Raw genomic sequence first — 25,684 nt, forward strand, 5'->3', positions numbered from 1 at the left:
TTTTGAAAAATATTTTAGCATTATTCTTAATTGTATTCACATCATCCCCCAGTAAGTCTACATCATCTGCATATGCTAACAACTGAGTCACACCATTTAATTTTAGTCCTTCTTTAGTTTCTTTTACCTTCCTAACAGCATATTCTAAGGCAAAATTAAAGAGCAATGGAGATAATGCATCACCTTGTTTTAACCCATCATGAATTGTAAATTTGTCAGACATATTAATACCCACGTATTGAATAAAGGCATTTCAACAGCACCTTTCTTAAAACATTTTCAGAGCTTGTTCCCCTTTCCCGATCATACTTTTGCACCTTAAAATCCTTTCGCTAGTGATAAGTAAAAATCCGCACTGGCAGTTTTAGCCCATAATCAACTATTTCATTTTCTTTATATCTATGTATTGATAAGATAGACTAAATTACATGTTAACGTGGAGATGATGACTATGTTCACTTAAGTTTCAATCTCAACGCGTCCTTCACTTCTCGATCCATACTTAAGAGCCCACCACCACAGACAAATTACGGTTATACGTGTACTACCGCTTTTCTGCCTGTTCGAGCGTTATTCGCTCGAGCGAAGAAGCTGTCAATTCCGTACGCTATCTAGCGTCGTTCGTACGAACTAGGTGGCGCTCGAGCAAAAAGCCCTCGCTGCAGCTCAAACATAAACAACCTTCTTTTGCAGATGAGATTAGATTGACTGATTGATTGGATTGCATCAATTTTTCTTTGCTTTTCAGCTGAATAAGGTTGAATGGTGTTAAGACGAAATTGATGAAAGGACATGCACACATAATCTTCACATGTTGTGAAAAGGAGAAATTGTAGACACCAAGATATTTTAGACCCTCACTTGGTTTGATATTCGAATTTCCTATTTTGATATTGTCAACTTGCGTGATGTTATTATTTTCCGTGGATAATATTAATACTTGCGTCTTAGACCCATCAATAGAATAAAAAAGCGATGTGAAATTAGGTTTTTTCCTTCTCCGATTGTATTTTCCCCCTCCCCCTAATCACAGGATCTGCGCTGCCACTGTGTGTTCATATACTTAGCTTTACTTAAATGAAACGTATCTATTCCAAGAGTTTGCCCCCTCCTGCCAAAATTACTGGCGGCGCCCATGTACGCATGTTCTTTTTACGACCAAACACATCACTCTAAATTAATAAATTTTTAGAATACTGTACATAAGGCTTTTGTAGACATCAAACATTTTTGGTTGATTTGATTGATTGAGTTTGTGTTTTAAGTCCGCTTTATGCACAGTAAGGCTAATCGGGACTGGACTTACAGTTTAAAGTGGGATCCGAACCACTGTGTGTCTCCAACCGGTATCGAACTCGGGACCCCTTGATTACAAGACGACGACGCTACCACTGCGCCATCGGAGAGGCCCAAACACTTTTGGTGAAAGTACATTACTCTCGTAATCATTTAAGGTGTTTATTAGGCTCTAAGATAGGAAAATAAAGGAAATAGAATATATGTACTCATGGTGTGAAACTCATACGAAAGGAAATGTAAAGACAGGATTTCTCTTGATTTAAAATTCAATAATTTTATGGGCAAAGATAGCAAACATTTTGTGTGGAAAAATATACAAAATACTATTCATGTTAAACCGTAAATATTGTCAATAGCCTATCAATAAATTGTAAATAAACATGGCAGCTGAGCCTCAGTACACATGACTAGATACAGCATGCTTACGTTGAAATCAAAACAAAAAATCAGCAAATTTGAACCCAAGATGAACTTTTTGATGTGTGTGGATGACAAAAATTGTTTTTATCTGCTTAGAGTGTTAAATACTAAAATATTTAGAAGTGAAAATGTAATGGAATTCTTATGTTATAGTAGTAATTGTATTTTGTTTGTTTTATTGTACTAGATTTTGCGGTTTAAGTGTTAGAGCAGCCACAGGCTGAACTTCGCCTATGAATCAAGAATTTCTAATTCTTAAAAATCTCCAAAATTCAACTACATAGATTATAAAAAATATTTAAGTTACAATTATATAGTACATGCAGAATGTTTTATTTTCACTGGAAGAAAAGTTACTGAAATTATTATTAGTGTCATTAACACACTCAACAAACATTTCCATAGTAGTTACGGTATCAGAAAAATGTATGTTTATATATATATATACAGGGTGCTCGGAAATTCCCCTTACAAACTCCTAGGGCAAGTAGAGGGGACTGAGTAGACAATATTTGGAATAGGAACCAATGTCCGGAAACGTACCGTCTCCGTGTTACAACCATGGCAATATGTCGGATGTGCCTGTGTTGGTATGCAACCTGGTAAGCAGTACATGACGTCAGAAGATCACCTGATGACCTAAAGTGTTATCATTTATTACAACCATGTCAAATGAGGTGCTACGTAAGGTACAGAAGTGAATGGCGTGTGACAGTCCATAATACAAACAAATTTATTTGGTAACAATGCCAAGGGAACAAAAAAGAAATGATCAGCACCTGTGTCGGCAGTGGAACGCAACAATTTGTAGACGTCACGTGCCATCAGGTGATCTTCTGACGTCATGTACTGCCTACCCGGTTGCATACCAACACAGGCACATCCGACACATTGTCATGGTTATACCACGGAAACGGTACATTTCCGGACATGGGTTCCTATTCCAAATATTGTCTACTCAGTCCCCTCTACTAGCCCTAGGAGTTTGTAAGGGGAATTTCCGAGCACCCTGTATATATATATTTGCTTTAATCAAACTGTTCAACTATTTTACAGAGGCATTTAATAGAAAAAGCCTTTCTATAAAAAACATATTTATGGACATGCCGCCAAAAACCATGCAAGCAATTTTAAGCGGTTTTTAAACAAATAGATTTAAATAAAAAATCATCGAAAATAATTTTTTAAAATAAAATTCATGATTTTTATCCGAAAGGCGTTAATAGCCGAAACTCGCACAGGCTGTTCCGACTACACACAAGGCGTTCTAACCGTAGATAGCTCTGGCATGGGAGGAGACAATATCCAATTGCAAGTGGCATATATGCACCACGTGGCATCAATTCGGTCGATTGAACATTACTGAATAATTCAGTCGCAGAGTGCGATTCCATTTACGCCTTCAGCTTAGTGTCTAATTTGCGTGCGTAACGCGCTTACATGCGTTTAGCGCACACACAAACTTAGCTGCGTTGAAGGCGGGCTCCCTTATTCCACACTGCTCTCTTGGTCTTCTAAGTTTAATCGGATTTCAGCCCGGCCCCTTTGAAGTATATGTGCGTGTGGGTGATTGTGCGTGAGTTTATCACCGACTGCGTGGATTAATTAATTAGCGGAAGTTGCAGTTCAGGTGGCGAGTTCCTTGCAAGTTGTCTTTAAGCCCTTGTTGTGTGGATACCCGTCGCGGTGTTACGCTGAAAGCTCTGTAATAAACCTGCACGAAGTTGATTGAACACAGTGTTGCCTGTATCGTATGAAGGGGCGTCCGTTTGAAAGGTACAGGGTGGCTCAATGAAGAATCGCAGGGACACGATACTCTGTATGACGTATGACAGACATCTATGTCATACAACTAGAAAATGACAGCCCTGTATCTCATCTACTTCTTCTGCTACCGAAGTAAACGTGTGCGGAAGTAGCGTGTGTAAAATTGTGAGACTGTTTCAAGACAATGCTCCAGCTCATATATCTGTTGTTGCAAACCACTGCCGCATCCAGCCTACTTCACTCATCTTGCACTTCCTCAAAATCTTTTCATGGTTCAAATATTAAATCACCACAGCTTCAAAAACAGTATCCAATGGCTCATCCACCAATGGGGTAAATGAGTAAAGCTCTGTGGTGGCTCTGCTCAAAAGGAGTGAAACTCGTGCCAAGTATATCAGGTAGATTCTTTATTGACAACCCTCGTATGTACAGACTTATTTATATGAATTGAAAGCAGGGTGTCCGTAAAGTTAACGTGAGTTCTGGAGTGTGATGCATAGATGATGGTAGTTTGTACCTGCTCTACAGTGCTCAAGTAGCGTGTAGAAGAATGGATAGTAGACCTCCGTGACGTAGTGGTTAGCATTGCGAACGTACGCCAACATTCCCGGGTTCGAATCCTGGGTAGCACATGGATGTTTGTGTTTGTTGATTCTCTTGAAAACTGAATACTATAATGCTTTGCATCGACTTAAATGGAAAATCTAAAATATGATTTCTTCTCTTGCAATCCTTCTAAATTCACTGTTATAGATAAAATGCCCAAGTAGCACAGACTTTTAGGCTGTCTATTTAATAAACGTGGCCTCTACAAAGTGAAAGTTGCAATATGGCTGCCGAACGAGGCTGTACACCGAGTTGAATCGTGCACCTATGGCGCCTTTCACCTCTCCTCTCCAACTCAACCTATGCCAGGAATCCGAACTATAATGGTAGCGGGATTCTGCGGCTGAAAAGATACTTTTTGCGGCAGTAGTTGCCGATTCGGACACGGCCTATGCGTTAACAATAGGTTTGGTAACATGGGGAGCATCAGACTCGAGTTTGTTTCGTGTCGCGAGCGGCGTTCGGCACTTTGGGACATGAAACTAAACGAAGGCCTTGTACAGGCGAGAATACTTTGAGAGTGGTGTCGCAGTACAGTTTCAAAGTCTCGACTGCAGCGCCTAATGCAGTCATTAGATAGAACTTTGAACACATTGCTTTACCGCGTTCATATGATTTCATAGACTGCATTGTCGAGTACTGCGTGCTGCGGACTTGAATGCTGGTTGAATTGGCGCTTTCGGACTGCACTGCGTACGGGGATCGATGCCCGGCGCCTCCACTACGAATAACACCACATCTAACGGTGCTGGGATCGCATCCCGGGCAGCGATAGCTCATAGCTACTCGCTTAGATTTAGCCTTAATCTTTCGTCATCAGGAGAGGTACCTAGATAAGTGGTAATCTATACAAGTCTTAAATGAATGGCGACACACAAATTCGGGTTTTAAGATCTTTAAGACTGAACCGGCAGGGACATAAATAGTGAAAGGAATTACCTGTCTCGTATTTGAATATTTGATCGATAATCCTCCTATGTTCACTCACACACCCAATTTTCTCCTCTATCCCTTGAACTTCTCCCTTATCCTCTCGCTCCCAAAGCGAACACAGACTCCCTCTTCCATCTGTTACCTCCGATCTCCTATCCTCAGGGCCTCCCCGATGGCGCAGTGGTATCGTCGTTACCTTGTAATCAATGGTCCAGGGTTCTATACACAGTGGAGGCACATAGTGGTTCGGATCCCACTTTACTCTGTAGGTCCAGTCCCGATTAGCCGTACTGTGCATAAAGAGGACTAAATCAAATCAAACCAAACCAAACCCTTTCCTCAGTTTCTCTCCCTCCTTTCTCTCCCCTACTTCCGTTTTACAACTCACGATACTGGAAACGTATACTGCTGTCGTAAACGCATTCTTTGTATCTCCTGCCTTCTACGAAGGCCAGGGCAGCTCAGGAATGTGTGGTACACTACGACTGTGACGTCAATTTCGAAAAGACTGTACTTTAATTGATTGATTTGTTGTTTTAAGTCCACTTTATGCACAGTAAGGCTAATCGGGACTGGACCTACTGTTTAACGTGGGATACGAACCACTATATGCCTCCACCGGGAATCAAACCCAGGACCCCTTGATTACAAGGCGACGACGCTACCACTGCGCCATCGGGGAGGCCTAACTGTTCTTTAAGACTGCCTTGTGGACTTTTCGGACAGTCGAACACCATTGAACTGATCAGTTCACTGATTTCCAACCACCAGTTCAAAAATCTGAGTGTATAGCAGTATGATCTAAAAATCATCCTCTACGACGAGAGAAAGCCTTGTATCGTTAAACATTGACGATAAGTTTTACTAAATGGATTAACGAGTACATAAAGACAAACTATCGAAATGATGCTTCGCTGAAAACAGTTGGGAATCACTGAAGAGAATGATGGGACTTTCAGATCGCCCAGTGGTGCCAGGTACGAAGCGAACAGCAACCGGTGAGGGGGAGGAATTCGTAGCGTAAAAATCGTGGCGTCAACGAACACGAGCCGAACACGGATACTGGCACAATCCATGCGTGTTTGTGCGTCAACCGGTTGCGTTCCCGGGCTACGCACCCGGACGTAATTGATGACGGCGATCCGTCCTTCCCCCACACCGCGCGCCACGTCCCGTCAACCCCGTTATCTGGCGCGTCGCAACGCTCCCACCTGGCGATGCGATTTCGGCGCTTCCAACAGTGGCGCAAAAAAGAAACAATCGAAAGTAGCTGATCGATAAGCCCCGGTGCTGGCACTACTGCAGGATACGCTGAACGAATAGGGAACTTATGCGAGAAATTACCATGCGTTCTCGCAAATCCAGACATTCCCGCAGAAATATGCGAAACAAGTTGCCCCATGGGTAATAACTGCAACCTGACATGTCGAAAGTTCATTGGCTAATGACTAACGAACGAACTGACAAGTGACAATAATTTACACAGTGATAAAATGGAATATGGTAGACCTTTCAGTACACCAAATTTTATCTTTCCAACCCAAGTGGTTTCTGAGTAATTAATATAGCTATATCGAGCGGTTCTTGGTAACACCGTTGCGTGGAGTGTCACTTATGCTGACATCCATGGCGCAGTGGTTAGCACAGAATACTACGACGCCAGGGGTTCTGGGTTCAAATCCCGGTCTGGGCATGTACGGGATCAGGAAAATTATTCTCGTCCTGATCCCGACTTCGTGAAATTACTTCCCGATTTTTCGGGATCACGAACTGTAGCGAAAATCTAAATAGTCATTTTTAAAAGTCGTTAATTCTCGATGTTTTCTGCATTGTAAGAGTCTGAAACTTCCGAGGAAATGTTAGTTTTTATTCCAAAAATTCAAAAACTGTCACCTAAGGCGAAAACTATGTGTAGAATTCGAGATTTCTAGAACGTTGTTCTGGAAATTTTTCGAATTACTTGGGAAGTTGCGAATTTTTCATGTCGCAAAATTCGGGATCTAAAACATTTCCCGCCCCGACCAAAAAAAATTGGCCCGCACACCCCTAGTGTTCTTTGCGAGCGTCTTTTCATATATTTCCCCACATCATCACTCATCCTCATCTTCGCGATTAGCCAAAATGGCAGGAAAGCGACGCTAAATAACAAAACTCCAATCCTGAACAGTTCTGGAGACTCATATTTACAAGCCCTACGTACGTGAGAAAAAAAACAGCTGTGTGCCTAACAACCAATAAGCAGCGTAATCCTTCCATGACTTACTCCTGGTCACATGATATTTTTTAAAATAATTGTTAGGTTCAGCCATCAATAATTTAACGTTTTTGTTAGCTTTCAAGTTGCAATTAGTTGTACATTTTTGTTGGGCTTCAAGGTGTTGCCAATTCTACGTTTTTATTACTTTTGAAGTTGGTAGTAATTGTACATTTTGATTCCGTTTGAACTTCTTAGCAATTGTACACTTTTGTTAGGTCTAAAGATGTCTATAATTATACATTTATGCTAGGTTTGAAGTTGCCATTTATTGTATATTTTTGTCAGGTCTAAATTTTAGCAAGTGTACATTTTTTGTTATGCCTCAACGTCTTGGTAAAGGTACGTTTCGGCTAGGTTTGAAATTAAAAATAATTGTACTTTTAGATCACGTTTGAACCTTTTTTCAATTGTACATTTTTGTGCAACTAAACCAAACAATATGCAGTAATAAAACCTTTGGGAAGCAGATCGAATACCCATTGAAACGAAAAGTTGAAATTTCGTTTTGTGCTTTTAAATTGCCTGCAATAAAGTTAATCAAACAATTTAATGGTGAAACCCTGCATTTCATTTTGTAAAAAAAAAATCAGTAATAGAATTAAAGGCGGCACCTGGCGGATAAGCCAATAAACTGTCTACACACATTTTTTTCGGGATTTTTTCGGAAGCTTTAATTGTTATTAAGGGCTTAATTTCGAAAGCTGAAAATATAATTTAATCTCCTCATTTCTTCATTATCTCAATTTCCTTGTAACTGTATGTATTAGTATCATTCGGCGTTCAATTTGGATAATGAGAGCAATATTACTGAGCGTAGGAGAGATTTATTCTAATTGTCAATTACCAGTATACAGGCAACTTTCAAATCTGATTGGTTGATAGCATTTAATTAGCATCCATATGCAGGGGTTTCTTACAAGTCTCGAAGTGATTTCGCGAAGGTATGGATTTTGCTACACTGAATAAGAATTATTAGAATGTCGTTTCAGTTCATGTTTGAAGGATGGAAATAAAGGATGAGCATGACTTAACGCACAGCGTATTGAACACCGTCATCTACTGACGTCAGCGCAGTTGGCTTCATTGTTAGGTTAGGCTTCTTAGGTTTAGTTCTCTTAGCCTCAGGTTTGACTAAAAAGGCATTATTTATGCTTAGAGCTCTAAAGCTAACTTGGCTAACCTAGCAACGAGAACATTTATTGTGACGTCAATAGACGACGGTGTTCAACACTGTGTCCGATAAGTGAGACCCATAAAGGATTTGCTTCGAGACTTGTTGCGAGAGAACGAATGCAAAACAGATGATCCAGTGACCTGTGTTTACAATTGAGAAAAAACTAATTTATTGTTCAATACATGTACTGTATGCGCTATAAAGTATGAATTTAAGCAGCGCCATTGTTTTGTATCTAATAACGTTTTATACGAAACGTTATTGCTCTCGGTTGAATAGTTATCGGCTTTTAGAAATGTGAAGTGATGCGTTTGCATCTCACTCGGCCGCCATTACAACTGCACTCGTGCCTTAAAGCGTGCTTCTGATTGGTTATGCTACGCGAAATGCTAAGAAAATTAAGACCGATTCTATTTGTGGAAAATGCAATGGAATACGTTATGGCATCAATATGCTATAAGATTTCTTCACTTTGCACGGAAGAATTTGATCGTACCAGAAATGTTAAGAAAAAACAAGAAAATACTTTCATATAAAGCGGGCTTACACGAGACCTCATTCGATGCGTTCGGTAGGGCGTATGTGCAAATATATCTGGATTAATATAAGTCGGATAATGGCCGTGTGCACGAACGAAGATCAAATTTTAAACTCGGATCGGGAAAGGATCACTGGAAAATTCCATTGCACGAAGACGGTTCAACACTTGATCGCGATCTAGGAACATCAAAACGAGTTTATCTTCTGATCGGCCATTCGCCACCGTTTTGGTGGCTGATCCTGGTTCACGTTACTGACGCTTCGACTGCAGGCACTTGTTTTTTTAATATAAAAAGAGCGGAAAGTGATATCGAGGGCGTGCAAACGCTAGAGATGTTGGATATACAATCCTGATAATTCGAGAACTGTGTAAATTAAACTTAAAACTGCGAAAATAATAATAATAATTTGTGGTTCTGTGGTGCAAAGTCGTAATGTTTCTAAATACTGTTCTTTCTATCCCAGAACACAAAACATATATAAATGTCATATATTACGTGCAAGTGCAAGGTAAATTAGAACAGAGCAATCTTTACGATATTGCTACATGGTGTTGGAAATATGATTGTATAAATTTACGAAAACACATGTTACTGGCTATTTACACGACACGACAATATACATATATACGAATTAAGGAATTAAAAATTCAAATAATTACCACAGTACAGTAATAATAGAAATAATAATAATATATCTTTATTGAGCGGGCGAGGTTCAGCGTACGCTGTTCTCTCAAAATCGAACGCATTTCGTAAGGCATTAAAGTCCCGTAGAAGAAGGTTCCATGCTTTCTCCCTCTCCTTTTGTGTTGTGCCGTCAGTTCTTTTTTAATATTTTTTTACACTCCACTCCACTAATTTGCAGCCCGAATTATTTTCTTCTACATGTTGACACTTTAACACATCACATTACTCTATAGGGTTCTTGATTGTCATTTGTTTTAGCCAACCAATCAGGTATAGCCTTACAAATTAATCTCGGATCAGTTGAACGGAATCTCCTGAACGTCGTTTTTCGTTGGTGCAATGCAAATCTTTAAATCAAGTTCATTTAGAGTGGATTAAAATTGATCTCGTTCATCTGAACTTCGAAATAATCGGCGTTGGTGCACGCGGCCATAGTACAGACATAATAATTTGCTTCGTTCAAGGTCAAGATGTTACACCCTGTCCCTGGAATCTGTAATGCAAGGCCACGCACAAGGATAGGGAAGGGGAGAAAGCTAGAGCGCGGAGCAAAGCAGTGCGCTCTGCTGCAAACGGCTGGTACCTGCAGCTGCGTTTTACCCTCCATACATTCACTTTCCTTCTCACTCGTTCATTGGTCGAGTCACTACTTGTGCAGTGCATTTGCTTTTGCTCGCTTGCTAAACAGACTCCTGGAACAGGGTATAGTTGAAATATATTCAAAACTAGCTCATTATCCGGGTGTTTAATGAATTTTAACTATAGCGTAAAATGTAACTAACTTTATTTACAGGTATTTAAAAGTATAAGTACAGTATACAAATTAGAAAGTTTTATTTATTTTACAAATTCACTATAATATAAATTTAACAACATTTTAAGTTCCACCTTCAAGAGCAAGAATAAATAAATTAAACGGCATTGAGTGTGTCCCTATTCATCTTAGCCACCCCGAAAACTATGGATTCCACACTAATATCGGTCGTTTTCGATTATTTTTGCATGTCACCCCTTCCCACCCCCCACCCCTAGGAGTGCCAGGGGTGTCTTGGAGTTGAACGGCATTGGAAGTGTCAGTATTCATCTTATCGACCCCGAAGACTATGGATTCCACACTAATATTGATCGTTTTCGATTATTTTTACATGTCATCCCCTTCCCACCCCTAGGGGTGTCAGTGGTGTCTTACCCCCACAGTATTTCTTTCCAGATTGTAAGTCATATGTGTACCAAGTTTGGTCATCGTGAATGTCACCAATTAGCTTAGCGACTCCAAAAACTATGGATTCGACACTAACTAGTCATTTTTGACATTTTAATTTTCACCCCCTCTCAACCCCCATCCAGATAGGTGATGAACTTGAAGTGGAACAGTATTAGGAGTGTTACTATTCATCTTAGCGACCCCGAAAACTATGGATTCCACACTAATATCGGTCGTTTTCGATTATTTTTGCGTCTCACTCCCTCCCACCCCTAGGGCTGCCAGGGGTGTCTTACCCCCACAGTGTTTCTTTCGAGATTGCAAGTGATACGTGTACCAAATTTGGTTGAAATCGCTCCAGGCGTTCGAGAGTTATGCCGGAACAAAAAACAGACACACATACATCCATTTTTATATGTTAGATTATTTTTATATTCAAAATAACCACCACGGAGGAATGATGAGCTGGCAACACTACGAATATACTCCTGGGTTTTGCTACCCATCAATTCATCACCGTGCGAATTAACTTTTTTTGCCAGTACTCTGGTATTGACAATTAACACGTTTCTTTTTGAGCGGAGAAAATATATAATTCGCAATAATTAGATGGAAGAAAATTAATTAACAAAAGACACTACATAATTAATTATCAATTACCTTCCTCAAAAAAATCTCCCACGAACGTTCACTGTCCAGATACACGATGGTTTTTAGGCTACTAATTTTTTTTGGTGAAAAGTTCTTGCATTTTGTAACACTTTCATTAGTATTTTCATGTTTTACAACAGATGTCTCTGTTTTTATGCGAGAGAAGTTTCAATGAAAGTTACATTTACTGCATATTTGTAGGCTATAAATAATACGGCAACAATTCATCATTTAGTCCCTTGTTCAAGAATTTAATGTGAAAGCAACAAAATGAAATACAAAAAGTTGCAATGCCGTATGTTTTCCAGTATCTTAAAATTGTTTTATAAATTAATTAGTATATATTGACAACACATATATATATTGTAAACAATTTGTCAAAGTGGAACTATCTGTCCGTTCTAATATTAGATTTTTTATCATTCATGGAGATAGAAAAAACGAAATGATGCTTGTTGCATCATTTGACAATTTAGTAGGAATATCTGTTTTACAAATGTGTTTCTTGCATTGTATAAATTATTTTTTAATTTTACCTTATGCACAAATAGACCAATCGCGATTGGAACTACAGTTTGAAGTGGTATTCGAACCGATACACATTGATTACAAGGCGAAGACGTCAATACCCAAAGGTAAATAATCTAAACCCTTTATTCAAATAGGGCTTCACGAGATAGTCAGAAGCATTTGGAGGAGAGCAGACACCACACACACAAAGACAGACACACACACAACAGACAGGGATATAGGGAGAGAGATAAGGCGAGAGACACAGAGACTCAAATATAGAAAAGAGAAGAAGTGATGGAAACACATGATGGAAAGAATAGCACAGGAACATGAAGTGAGAGAAAAAGAGGTTAATGAGAGATAGAAGGGGAGAATGAAGTTAGGGAGAGAGCGAAAGAGGGAGAGAGAGGGGCAGAGGATCTGTTACGTTCCTAGTAACTTTCCTCACCCTTTACTCCTATAGCCGGGAGCACTGAGGCTCTAAGGGTCTACACTGAAACCTATCTTCAGGGCAGGTGCAGAACAAATCCAACCAGAGTCGTGAAGTTTTAATGAAATGTTTATTTACTGCTTGAGTACTTACAGCCAGTGGTTAGGTAACTCGTAACTGGAACTTGGAGATCAATGGTTAATAGATAATTTCAAACTTACTAGAAAGGTCAAATTAGGGTGGCCCAAACCTAGGTTATACAGAAGAGCGGCATACATCTATTCACTTCTTCCTAGATTAGACCGTTCCTATTTGGCCAGTCTAGGTTTTACAGAAGAGCGGCTTGCACCTATTCACTTCTTCCTAGACTGACACCAGAACAGACCTCCTTACGGACCAAACTGCTTCGTATTTATACCCGAAGTTCCAGCCTCGAACACCTGTCTTTAGGTAATTTCTTATTACAATATTCCAAGTTACAACAGAAGGATATTTGAAAAATACATAGTTTGGCTATTAATAATTTACAAAGAAAGTTTACATATTCATTTGAGTTAACAATTATTTCCTTAACGTTGATAAAATCTTACATTTTGGAATTATACAAATTTAAATGTTCCGCCATTATTTAATTACAATTAGGTTAGTTCATCAAACATTGATAACACTAGTCTACATATCAAAAAAAAAATTCTGCTGACTTAGATATTTTAACTGATTCTATATAATTTGAGGTCGCTGATTCCAAATATGTAGTCAGAAAAAGTGTATCACGTCACAATTTTTCACAAATCACATTTGAAAATTTTCACAATATTATAATACTGGGCTAAACTCCAACAATTTTCCATATAGATATCTGTTCATAATGAAATTTCTTTTTCTGCTGACTTAGATATTTTAACTGACTCTATATAATTTGAGGTCGCTGATTCCAAATATGTAGTCAGAAAAAGCGTATCACGTCACAATTTTTCACAAATCACATTTGAAAATTTTCACAATATTATAATACTGGGCTAAACTCCAACAATTTTCCATATAGATATCTGCATATAATGAAATTATAGGACTACAAACATAGGTGGCGTAGCTGATAACAGATATTAAGTTGCATTGTTTCACAAGTCACATTTCCAAATTTTCAGGAAATTATATACATTCCAACAGCACTTGCAAAGAGATTGCGTCGTAGTCAGATGTCCATGCAGAGTATCACGTCACGTTGTTTACAAACATACTTTTCTATTTTCTCAATAGGGAGTTCTTAATGGACAAAAAGTTTTAGGCAATTCCGGCAAATTGATCAATTTGTTTCACGAGCACATACGGTCAACACCTGATGCCTGTACTTATGCTAAACTTAACATACACCACAGAATAGCACAACATGCATACCTACTTAGGCAAAAATTTTCGTTTCTTTGATTTTCTGGAGTAGGTGCCCTCAGGAACGTCACTCTGCAAGCACCAGCAATAGTCGGCCATCATGTTTTCATTCCATCTCCCCTGATATCGGTGCTCCATGTTTTTTATGTCTTGGTGGAAGCGTTCGCCCTGTTCTTCACTTACGGCACCAAGATTGGACGGAAATACATCTAAGTGGCTGTGCAGAAAGTGAAGCTTGACACTCATATTTACTCCTAACTTTTGAAAAGGCACCAACAAATTTTCAACTAGAACCTCGTAGTTGTGCGCCCTGAAGTTTCCAAGAAAGTTTGTAATGACATCAGAAAAGGCACACCATGCATCTTTCTCTGTGCGGTTCATTGTTTGTAAGAATTCTTCATCTTTCATTAGAATCCTTATCTGAGGACCATCAAAAATACCTGCTTTTACTTTCTCATACATCAATGCAGGACATTTTGAGCAAATGTATTTAAAGCAAGCCCCATTCTTATCCAGAGCTTTTACATACTGCTTCGTTAATCCCAACTTAATGTGCAATGGAGGAAGTAACACTTTCTTAGGATCAACAAGCGGCTTGTTCAGGATGTTTTTCGCCCCGACTTCAAAGCTTTTCCTAGCAGGCCACAGTCTTCGTACCCAATGTTCATTCCTTGCTCGACTGTCCCATAAACACAAAAAGCATGGATATTTCGTGAAACCTGCTTGTTGACCAAGTAACATTGAAATGCCCTTGAGATCTCCGCACACAAGCCAACGGTCATTTGCATATTTCATCATTCAAAGCAGTTCTTTCATTGTTTCGTAGCTTGCCATTATGCAGCAACACACACTTCAAACTCCTCTTCGAGCTATAAATAAAAAGCCTCCATTCTTCTGCATTATACGTACATCCCATAGCTTCAATTAGTCCCTTCACATCTGTACAATAAGCAAGTTCTTCGTCCCTTTGAAAATATCTTAATAGATGCCTCTCTCTGTCCCGATACATGAAGGTTGTTCCAGACGCTAACATATTTCTTTCCTTTGGTCTACACAGGTCCTGCATACTTTGTGAGGTGCCCAGGATTTATCTTGGTCACCCAATTTAATTCTGAAATATGCACTATATGCTTTCCTTACAAAGTCGGTAATATTTGTCCTTTGTTTAGGGGTTAACAATGCTCCAATAACTGATTGAAATAATATTCATTATATTATTCCATGTGCTGCCATCTTGTGATCTCTTTACGGACTACGTTGTTTCATTGCTCTAAATATACATCCCTAATCTTAGATAATTTTCTATTTTCCTCCGAAACCTGACGTGATAGAGAAAAACGGATTTCGGTTTTGGATTTACCACCCCCGAATTACTAAAGAACAACCATCAGCCTCCAGTCAGCAAAATGGACGTAGACCAGTGTAATCTTTGATTGGTAAATCTATATTTACATCATAATAAATGCCCGTTGTCTTAAGCGAGCTGACTTCATTAGATTGCTACAGGAAGGTTAATACATTAGTTCAACAACGCCTTGATTGGCACGTTCATATTTGCGTCACAACATGTAGTATCATAGACATTAACAAGAACTCGAGGCAACACTATATCAATTTCTCTTTTAACATGGAATTGCAAAGTTACAAAATAAGTAAGGTCGTAACAAGGAGGTATAGTGAGAAAGGGAGGGTATAGAAAAGAGAGGTTGCAGAGACAGAGAAAGGATGTATAGAGATAATGATGTTGCAGAGAGAGAAAGAAAGGGTGTGGAGAGAGAAAGAGCGTATGTAGAGAGAGGGGGAATGTAAAAAGAAAGATATAGGGATGTGAACAGAGAAAATGGAGAGGGCATAGAGAAAGAAAAAGGAGGATTGTAGAGAAAGAGAAGTATAGAGAAAGAAAAATAGATGTATGTGTAGAGCGAACAAGAGAAGGGTTTTAGAGAGAAACAGGGATACAGAGTGAAAGACAGAGGGAGTTGTTGAAACAGAAAGAGTGGTAGAGAGAGAGAAAGATATGGAGAGGCATAGACAGAGGAGAAGGGATGTAGAGAAATAGATGGAGAGGATGAATGAGGTGTAGAGAGAAATGGAGAGATGGGGAGAGATAGTAGACACAGGTAGGCATGGAGAAACAGAATAGTGAAAATCACAGTTGGAAAGAGAAAATGAAACCGAATAGATAATATATAGGGGGAAGAAAATATTTCTATTTATACTTTTGTTTCTTAGCGTCCCTTTCAAAGCCGCCCGCAGACAATTTTTTCTCGGGAGGGGGGCAGGTGTGCTTACTGTGAGGAAAACATGGAGTGATGCTTTCCACCAGTTAAGAAAATTCTCGTAAAGCATCGCCACCATTAGGATAATTTGCATAGGCACTTAATATGCATCCCCCGTTTTCATGCTACAATTTCACTATTCCAATTTCAGCACCCGAAACACCAGATCGTCCTTACATAGTGACCTAGTAATCCCAAAACCTAACAAAAGCAGATTTGGTCAGAAGTCCTTCTCGTACTTAGCAGCGGTAACCTGGAATTAACTCCCGACGAAGGTCAAACTCAGTACCAGCAGAGCGCAGTTTTGTTGTCTTCTACATTCACATGCCTATAAATTCTAACTCAAGTAATATTATTTTCAGTGCTTACCACCACCACCATTTCCACCACACACATATATTTTAAAATTTTCATCCCTGTACTTCGAACAGTAATTTCATACACACTCATATCCAAACCCACTTATCCTTACACTTTCCTTTGTTCTAAATGTGTATAACTCTCAAACTTCCTTTCTTTCATTGCTACTATAGACCACTCCTTAGATGTAGCTCTTGTATATTTTTTTAACACATAGGGCATCAAGTCTTTATTTGTATTAATATTGTTCTAAATGAATAATAATAATATAAAAAGTACACCCTTGTACACTTTTATTCCACCTTTGGCTAATCGAGGCGACGAGATGAAATCACATTCACAAAGAACACTCATGCCCAGAACTCGAACCGGCACACTTCGATGTAGAGTCCGAAATTATACCGCTTAAAGCGCCCGGCCCTCCAGTGAGGAAGAAGGGGCGGTCAAGATTATAGAAACAGAGGAGAGGAACAAAAAAGATACAAGGAAAAAAGAATCATGGAAGCTATTATCGTTGGGGCAGAGTTCACCTAAAAAAAATTCGACCGCGTTTTAACATGCCGGAACAAACTTTTTGGTGACGTCACTGCCCGAAAGCCACGTGAATCTGCATTTGCCGATAAGAATACTTAAGGGGGAGGATGCATCCCCTACATCTCCCCCTTTAATTCACTGTTCATTCTCATCACCACAAGTTACAGAAGTAGAAAAGCAATGGAAATGAACAAAACTCAAGCACCTTAAAAATACGTAGTTTACCCTACCACTAGCAGCTGAAGGCAATTTACATTCCAGCATTGTATCTTTTAGTAATTCCGTATTTGTCAAATTTTGCGTCGCTCTTCCCCGAATCGTGACGATGAGAAACAATGGCGATTTCAGATGAATAAATGAAAAATAAAAGGTCCGTTCAATATTCTAGAACCACAGACTTCATATCAAACGGAGGGTCAAGGGGGGGGGGGGGCAAAGTCCTAAACTAATGGTGAAAAATTCCATTTGGTTCAATGTGCTTGTTACATGAGAGAGAGAGAGAGAGAGAGAGAGAGAGAGAGAGAGAAGGGAATGTAAAATAAGTATTATTATCTCTTCAAATAATCGAAAATAAAGAACTGCTCTTCTGGAAAAGAAGTCTGTTTACGCCCATGGCACCTCTTCACTTCTGAAATATCATGTTCGAGTAAACATGAACAATAACGTGAACATTTGTGTCAAAGTCTCTCACTAGATGGAGAAGTGCACTGATATTAATTTTATGGTTTTGAAATGCATTATATTGAGCATGATCGTTTTACGGCTTTAAAAACTTCAAGATTAGCTACCTACTTGCAAGTTGTTTGCAAATAATGATGGGAGTGTTTGACATTTGCGAAGAAACCTATTATAAAACACAATTTCCCAGTAACGATTTCGTCATAATTATAACTATGTCAATGATGAAAGAAAATTGCAGCTGTGACAAATATAATTAAAGTGGTGATACTTTCGGCTAGGTGAAACACCTATAAATCATTTATTTCACACTTTTTTACATTGCTAACATACTATTCTGCATTGCAGAACATTTCTTTAGGTGTAATAATGAATTTCTAACGAAAATAATGTATATTTCTTACATTTACGAGTACTTACTGTTCTTCGTTATTTCGATTCTGTAACACACATTATGGCGATAGTGTACTGGTTCATAGCGCGTTGTGCGAGTGTTTTGTCGATTTATGCAGTGTTGCAATCTTGTTCACCGAAAAATACCTACTTTCGTGCCCGGATTTGAAATTATGCTAATACCTTCCAAACCATTGACGTTAGCATGGGCAGAGTTTGAGCTTTTGCTTTGGGGTGGCCAGACTCTGGGAGAAGCATATGATGTACCTGAGGGTTACTGAATATCACCTAGTTTATAAGGGGTCCGGAGGCATTCCCCCGAAAATTTTAAAAAAACAACAAAAAAAACCAACTTAAAAACACTGGGTTCTACGCCTTTTAGATTTGAAAATGTTAAAGAAATATTAATTAGTATATTGGTTGTCAATTTTAAAAGAAGCAAAAGAGTACGATTCTTGCATTTTGCATTTCATTATTTTCTTTATTGATACAATACTCGTATTACTTTAAAAAGTTTCGGTACAATAGTAAGCTTCAGAAATTTTAGAAAAAATCAATTGAAAAGTTCTTTTGATGCCTCAGCAGTAACTGTTGACTCAACCCAAAGTCATTTTACGTTTTTCTTTCTTCAAACTGTACACATCAATCAAATCGTCTAAGACTCTCTATTGCGGCGCAATTACCACACATGACATCATGCTAAACGTCAATATTTGCGGTATGCTTCATAACAAAATTATAGTAACTGAACTTAATCATGTGTTACTTTTTAATCGTTTTTAGTGTTACATGCAGAACTCCACCTATGGACGTTAGCCCCACAAACCATTTCCCGTATGGTTAGGTTAGGTTCGGTTCGGTTAGTTAAGCAAGCATAGTTTTAAAAAAAAATTAAAAATACTCGACACGTCATGTTACAGTGAAAACACGGCGAGGTTTGAAACACTTACTGGAAGTTACGTCATGTAACACACGGAACATTGTGCTCACGTGCACAAAGCAAATGGCGGCAGCAGCAATAACGTGTCGGACAGATATTTTCGCAAATAAACACATGATTTCGCATTAAAATGGATCAAAACTACATTCCCGAACTTCAACAACGCTAAAGAAAATGATTTGCGTAAGTACTTTCTTATGTAAAAAGTAAGAAATCCGTTTCCGCTATACGAAAGCGTTACCGTGATTGTTTCTTGTATACCTACGTATTTAGATTGATGATGATTCTTGACACGCAAATTTTAGCATGGATGTCGCGAGTTGAACCCAGCACTTTAAGTAGCAGGAATGTCAGTCGATGCTGAAGGCCAACTGATGATACCAGTGGCGGAGATTGGGTTCCAAAACGGGGAAGGACTATTTTCTGTCATTTAGTAGATAGTGTGAGGGCAGAAGTGTCAAAAGTTCGGGGGGAGGGGGAAACTGTCCTATACAGACGCGCCTTCTACACGATCTGAATTGAACATATTTTTGCATGAACTAGAGAGCTACAGGAAGAAAATTTCACTCGAGCGTCAAATAGTTGGATAGTCGGACACTCGGGGCTTGACAAAAATGTATTATTTGTGATAATAGAACTAAACCAACATCAGGTCAGACCCTCAAAACTAGGTAGTCACTCCATCTAAAGCTAACAAAGCAAAGACCTATCACTGACGTCGAACCTGTCCGTTCACACCTTGGAAATTCACACACCACAACAATGAAAATAAATGCGGAACACGAATGCACGAATCAAATCAGAACTTCATATTTTCTTGTCCTGTGACTATCACTGAATCCAAGTACTAAATGGAGCCAAGAGTTTTCAAAATTATAAGAATAAGATTTTGATGTAAGAGGTTACAAAACTTAAATTTTATGACTAAACTTTCCTCACGGCGTGTGTAAATGATAAGAACTATGCGTAACAGTATATCAAACCTAAGAATTTTGAAAAAAACCAAAACAGTTGTGTCGGAATTTCATTCGTGTAGTGACGTTATTAGAATCCTCTCCCAAGGTTGTAATAAAAATAGTGCAATTGGCAGTTTAACAGTAGTTTGTTATTAATTTATAATAACATTATTATTATTATTAATTATAAGATTATACTATTCAAATTTATGTCACAGTCTGACCACCCTAGAAGAATTCCTAGTGACGGTCGTGATGAGAAAGATTCCAAGGCGATCCGACCCCCCCCGCCTTAATCATTAAGTATCAATCGATACAGTTGAGAAGAAAATACTCCAAAAAGTTCATTTGAAATTACATAAAGCAATACAACAATTTCGCTTGGCAGACAGCCACGAAATAAATGTGGATGTCAAACGGAGAGAAGATTAAAAATCCGCCACAATTTTCTATGATTATGGACAAGTAACAGTCGCGTACCTAGGATGAGGTGGTTAGTATATATTTTTTTAGTAGTCAGCCCTCATTTTCTATATTTTACTGCCTTGGTTTTTTTTTTTCAGAAATACTGGGCCAAAGAGGGGGTTATGACCACCACTAACCCCCCCTTGGGCACACCACTGGGAAGTAAATACAGTTTCAATGCTCCTAGAATTCTGTATTTGCGGCCCTTGATAGACAGTATCAATTCGAGAATTACGTTCGTTTTTAAATATCGACAGATTTCGATATTTTATGTAACACAAAATTTGGGGGCCGTTTACCCACTGTACCCCCTCGAGAATTACGTCGAATTTTATTTAAATCGACAGATTTTAATGTTTTACGTAATGTAAATGTGGTTCCAGCTTTAGGAAAGCACAAATAACGGAGATATTTGATCTCAAAGAATGGCGATAGTGTACTGGTAAGTTAAATCCTCGAATTTCAGAGTATTCTCGCCGGTTTTTGTTAGTAAAAAACTGTTTGTATGCACAATAGGAAAAGAACACGTCGAAATCAGTAACAACCCTAACTTAACTACGTAAAATTATAGCTGCTGTTGTGGAAAGTCGTTTTGGGTGCTATATTCACTTGCGCGAATCCATCGGGCTGTTCTGCTACACGGTAAAGTAACACGCTAAGGCAACAGACGTACTTTGCTTCACAAGAACACATTTCCGAGGGCGAAAATCAACTGAAAACATTCATGAACAACAAAAGCTTCAAAAACCATGCAAGATTTTATCCCTAAGTATGCCTGGTGTATGTAAGAAACATCCTATCCCGCACTACTTGTACCTTTTTATATTCGTAAAAACCAGTTATATGCAGTACTCTTAAATATCGAAAAAATATGTGCAAAAAATGCACATATGATACAACAGATCACGTCTAAGAGAAAACCACAGACTAGAAACGTAGTACATACACACCTTTAAAATATGTATATTCTGCTGTTTGATTGTAGGTGCAATGTGTCAAGTGGCACATGAATGACTTACTACATTAACAGTTCTTATACGTAGAGAACAGTTGAATGCACACTCAAAAAGTAAGCGAATCATGTGCACGTTTTTTAACCTGGAAATTTCGATATAACATAAAAAATAGTTTCAGGTCGCGGATGCCACAACTGATTCCTATAGTACCATGCAAAACCACACATTACTTCACTATAACACATCTGCGCGATTTAAAAATTACAGAAAATGTTCACAAACCATGCAAAATTGTACACTTTCTAGCAGGAGAACGGGAGATCAAAGGTACATGGGCAGGTCCTTAGCAAGGTTTGTGGAGGCTCCTGGGCAAAATGTTTTGTGGGGGGCCATTTTTTAAATATTTTTTTTACTAGGAGCTTTATTAGCTCAATATGTTAACAACCGATTTTCAGCAGTTGAAATGGTAGACCTGATTTTAGAATCAGTAGTCATTCACGATCGAACAAATCGCAGATAGGTTTGCAGGGAGAATAGCCAGGAAAAGAAAGTTACAGGACGAAAATTGTAACGCTATAGCAGCAATAAAATTGTGCATCTGAATGTCAACAGTATATTATGAACTACAATATATACAAGTAGTAAATACTAAGGGCGTTCAGACGGAAGCAGAGAACTGAGTAGTAGACTGTACTTACGTAAATAATTTATTATAAATGATATTATTTACAATTAAGAGTAAATATGTCACCATCTACTTGACAATTACCGACAGGTTCATTGTGGAATTTCTTTAAGAAAATTCCCAAAGGCTTACACTTATACAGTAGTACACACACTTTTCTTGCCTTTTGCCCATGGTATAAAGTATACTGAGCTTCAGATATCTACAAACAGATCGACTGAGAGCTGTGTTATAATTGGATCCAGAAGGGTGTAGATATACGACAATATTGAAGTTTTTTTGTTTTTTTTTTAAAAAATACAACTTATGTAATTTTTCACAAGCATATCCAGCTGGTTAAAATATTTTTTGGTGGAAGCCCTTCACAGCTTCCTTTTGGTGGGCCCCCGGGGCAATTGCCCCAGTTTCCCATTGGCTAATCCGGCCCTGGTCATGGGCGTTGCCAGAAATATTTGCGGGCGGGGGGGGGGGGGGCAAATGATAAAAAGTTGAATAGTAGAAAAATGATAAATATTATTACTACGGTTACAAATGTTATTATACAATAAGAAATATTATAAATTATCGAAAATACATTTTTTTCCAAATAATAATAACTATTATTATTATATAAATGTAGAGACTCGATCTACCAAACAAGTGAATACCATTATTTATTTGGCTTAAAGTTTTTGTTTTTTTCATAAAGTTTGTTGTGTGACCTCTCACCTACAACTGTAATTATTAGAATTTTGAAAACTGTGGAACCATTTGAAGTAAGTCTTGTGAAACCATTTGTTGTTTGGATGAAATTGTAGAATATAACCTTGTCCCAGTAGCTATTTTTCACTGAATGTTTTCGATCCAATGCTTCTTTACTTTGATTATTCTGTTCGAATACTAACTAAATTAACTTTATTTCTGTCCTTAACAATAAGAGTAACAAACTTTCGGCTTTCTTGGATTTTTAAATGAACGATGTCAATTTTCAGGAGGGGATCCAGCGACCCGTTCGACACCCCTCCCGACACCCATGCCTGTAGTTGACCACTTCCGTCAAAAAATACATTGAACAAAACATGAGCTCACAATTGTTGTGTACAGTGATTTATTGCACACATTCACACCCCCAACACCCTTTCAAAATATCACCACCCCCTAAAATTGTTCACAAAGGCCCAATTTATGACAATTCTGGCTCTAAATATACCCTTACCCCCAAATGGAGGGGTAATTGTGTACTTGGATCAACCGCTACGATAAGATTGGACATATATGTAAAAAGAAGAAAGGTTTATACAGCGAGAAAGGTGTTGTGCAATTTTCAAACGGGCTGGTCTTAAGGTATGACACGTTAATCTCTATGCCACGGAGGCTGATTAAGTTTATATTAAATTGGCGCTTATCTAGGCTTATCACGAAGGTGGACGGAACAACACATATGCCGATCTCGAGACGTAGTGGTTAGCGCAACACGTACGGAATCCCTGGTTCGAAACATGGATAAGGTGTGCTAAGTTCTTTCATCGTCACGATTAGCCTAAATGGGTAGAAAAGCGACGCTGTTGGTTTATGGATTTCATTAATGCTATTTACTTGCACCATTACTTTCAATGGCGTACCCGGGGGACGGATTCTCGGGTATCGTAACTACACACCCCCTTCCACGGTTCCAAATTTCCTTTAAAAAGCCGCCGGTTGCAGGACAAATGGCAAAATTGATTGTCACAAATGAGGGCACGCCACCCCCTTTTTAAGAAACAGGTGGCCGCAGTGGCTCAGTCGGTAACGCGTCTGACTACCATGCTGAAGGCCCCGGGTTCGATCCCCGGCCGGTTCAAATCCGGGAACTTTTCTAACGTCCCACCCAGCGTCGAATAACATGGGTACCTGGGGGAAACCCTGGGGGGTAAAGGCGGTCAGGGGCGTGGTGCTGATCACATCACCCCTACTCACGACCGGATCAAAAAAGTGTGGGGCGTTACCCCCACACCCCCTATACGCCTTCATGGCGTGGCGCTAAGCACAGGGGAACGCTTTACCTTTTTTTTTTTTAGCACGCCACTGATCAGGTTACCCGTGAGGGGAGGAGAGAGAACAGTGAAAGCAAAGAGACGAAATTTGTCCATGGCCTTTGGTGAATATACCATCAAGGCATTGGCCTGAGGTGACTCGAAACCATCAAGCCGACATAATAGCTATAACCAAAAGTAAGACATACGATCATTAAAGAGGGATTCGAACCCGGGAACCTAGATTAGCAGTTAGCCTAGATCTCTAGCATTCCAATTCTGATTTTAAAAAAATACGCAATTGTTCATTCTTGCTTTGGTTTTTATAAAAACTAGGTCAAAGCACTCGCAGGACAATTTTATCTCACACTATCTCCCACTACACGAAACAATTTTAGCTCACTTGCGAGCAGGTACTACTTGACAGGTGTATGTGAACGTGGGTGTGTTACGAACACGATGATAAACCTAAAATCATGTAATTGTACGAAAGAATATTTCGTCACATGTACTAACGTTTCGCGTACATTAACGTAGACAACATTGTAAACACAGGTTTACGTGTAAACAAGTACAAACTGCGAAAAGGCAAAGATAAGATGCAAATTAGCATACCTGTTTTCCGTGTTAACTGGAAAAATCGTTGATTTCATCCTGGTAGATCTTGTATTTAAGAAGTAAGTCCAAAGATGGGGCACCAAACTCTCGTATGTTTGTTTCAAATGCTATCACTTTTACACGCGATACTTGAACAAAAGCCACTAGTACACTAATAGTAATATATATTCACCACTATAAAACATTCAGATGCAGACATTCTGTCGGAATTAGTTGCAAACGGGGACAGATTTTCACAAACTGCTGCTTCCTGGAATTATACTTAAACGGTCATGTTCACAATCGTTTGCTCCTCAGTATTACCGTATGCGAAACAACGATTTTGAATTGACTTAACTTCAGACGTTCGCTTCACCGTTCACCCGCTTCGACTGAGAGCGCCGAGACTCACAGATTAACGTGCGCATGTGCAGATCCTGAACTGACGAACTCGGGAAAGGAGGGTGGGAGTACAGGCCTGCCACCTACCGGCCGGTTTTTCAAGCCGCGCCCGTCTGCTGTATCTCGCATCGACCGAGTAACACTAGGGGTTGTGTGTCAGTGTTGCAAGCTAGCAAGGTGAATGGAAAGCTTTTCCACAATGTTGTAGCATCTATTTTAAAAATTTCTATGCCTCGTTTGCTACAATTTCTGACTTTTACGTCATAATAGTACATTTTACGTCAACATTATAATTTGTATTCCCTTCTAATGAGCAGGGCGTTTGAAATAGCAGGGCTTCTAGCAAAAACATCAGATATTACTTTGTTTCGGCTGTTTTACCGCGTTTACAGGTTAATCGCGACGATGACGTCACACGATGAACAGAAATAAGAATAGTGGGGCACACACAGGGTTGATATATACTAATAGAAATACATAGCCATTAGTGCGCCGTGGTTATCCTTAGAAGCCAGACGTCCCAGGTTCGAATCCCAGGTAAGGTATTGACAATTCATTGTGTTTGTTTTTATTCGA

The 25,684-nt window shown here is 39.0% G+C and overlaps 1 protein-coding gene across 1 annotated transcript in view; it reads right to left on the reverse strand.

Moving 5' to 3' along the window:
* Positions 1-25,121, reverse strand: part of LOC145992222 (TWiK family of potassium channels protein 7-like) — a 412,232-nt gene extending 387,111 nt beyond the window's left edge. The window contains exon 1 of the mRNA XM_083128551.1: positions 24,725-25,121. The gene's annotated coding sequence lies outside the window, so the exon portion shown is untranslated. The remainder of the gene's footprint in view (positions 1-24,724) is intronic.
* Positions 25,122-25,684: the final 563 nt, after the last annotated feature.

Source organism: Lepisma saccharinum, chromosome 9 (assembly GCF_977018435.1).
Source record: "Lepisma saccharinum chromosome 9, izLepSacc3.1, whole genome shotgun sequence".
In the NCBI taxonomy this organism is placed as follows: domain Eukaryota; kingdom Metazoa; phylum Arthropoda; class Insecta; order Zygentoma; family Lepismatidae; genus Lepisma; species Lepisma saccharinum.